This window comes from Gossypium arboreum, chromosome 9 (assembly GCF_025698485.1).
Source record: "Gossypium arboreum isolate Shixiya-1 chromosome 9, ASM2569848v2, whole genome shotgun sequence".
Classification (NCBI taxonomy): domain Eukaryota; kingdom Viridiplantae; phylum Streptophyta; class Magnoliopsida; order Malvales; family Malvaceae; genus Gossypium; species Gossypium arboreum.
In genome coordinates, this window is record NC_069078.1 from 46,619,015 (window position 1) to 46,620,672 (window position 1,658).

Sequence of the window (1,658 nt, forward strand, 5' to 3'; positions counted from 1 at the left end):
TATAAGGTCTAAAGGCCAAAGTCCTGGTTCCCTTTAAAAACCCAAAATAAATTGCAAGAGCCAAGGCTTGAACCCAGGCTCCCATACAACCTTAATGATGCCACAACCATTAGACTACAAGCTTCCTTGTGTCATTTATTTAACACAATAATTTAAAAACCCTCATCCAAGAATCCGTGTTTTTTTCACTTAATACCAAAATTTTGCTAAAGCCCAAGTTTGAACCCAAGATTTCTCCAACACTTCTCAAAGCCATTAACCACTAAAGCAAACATTTAATTGTGTCCTTTCAATGGACAATTAAATACCTATATAAAACCTCCTTACAAACCCACACTCAAGGCCCAGTACTTCTAGGCCCAAATTTGGGGTGTTACAGTAGTAGCACCCAGTTTCCCACTCTGATTTACATTCTGTTCAGACAGTCTCGGACAATCTTTGATAAAGTGGTCAACTGATCCGCACTTATAACAGGAGTGGTCATGGAATCTACAACTCCCCGAATGCCATTTATCGCAATACTGGCACTCTGTCCTGTCCCGACGATCATTTCCAACACTGGCAACCGAAGTGACTCGTGTACTCACAGGGGGTCGATCACGATCTCGTCTGGAAAAGCCCGAAGTGTCTTTAGATCAGCCTGGATCATTTCTAAATTTCTTCGATGATTGTTGAAAGGCTTTCCCGAAGATCTCTTACGAAACTCTCTTGCTTCCACTTCAGCTTTTCTTTTCTCCTTACCGAGCTCTTCGGCTTTGCAAGCTCGCTCGAAAAGTACTACAAATTCTCTAATTTCAAGAATGCCAACATACAGTTTTATATCTTCGTTCAACCCGTCCTCGAAGCGTTTACACATGATAGCCTCGGACGAAACACATTCCCGAGCGTATCTACTAAGTCTGACAAACTTTCGCTCATAATCGAATCGACATAGAACCCTGCTTAAGCTCAAGAAATTATTTCCGTTTCTGATCGATGAATCTTTGACTGATATATTTCTTGCGGAACTCGGTTTGAAAGAATTCCCAAGTAACCCATTCTCTCGGCACGACGGAAACCAAAGTATTCCACCAATAATAGGCAGAATCACGTAGCAAAGATATAGCACACTTCAGGCATTCATCGGGTGTGCAAGATGGTTCATCAAAAACCCGAAAAGTGTTGTCCAACCAAAATTCAGCTTGCTCCGCATCATCGCTGTCTGTAGCTTTAAATTCAGTAGCCCCGTGTTTCCGAATTCTATCTACCGGGGGCTTATTTAACCTCATCGATCAATCACCGGAGGTATCGGGCGGGGTGTATTAATCGGGGTGGGGTTGTGGAACAGCCGTATTAGTTCGAATATCTTGATTGAACCAATCATTCATCACGCTATAAAAGCACGCCTAGCTTCATCATTCGATTACTAGCAATAGGTTGAGAGTCCACCGGCCATCCCCATGTGCGAGAGCAAGCGCTACACTCTCAACATCATCAACTACCGCTTCGGTTGGGATGGGATCCATTACTATAAATAAACACATTTTAAGCGTCGAAATCACCACACTATCAAATAAACGATAATGGCATGTATAGCTAGATCCAAACGTATTACGGTAGTCCTAGAATCGACTAAACCGTGGCTCTGATACCAATAAAATGTAACGCCCCGTACCCGA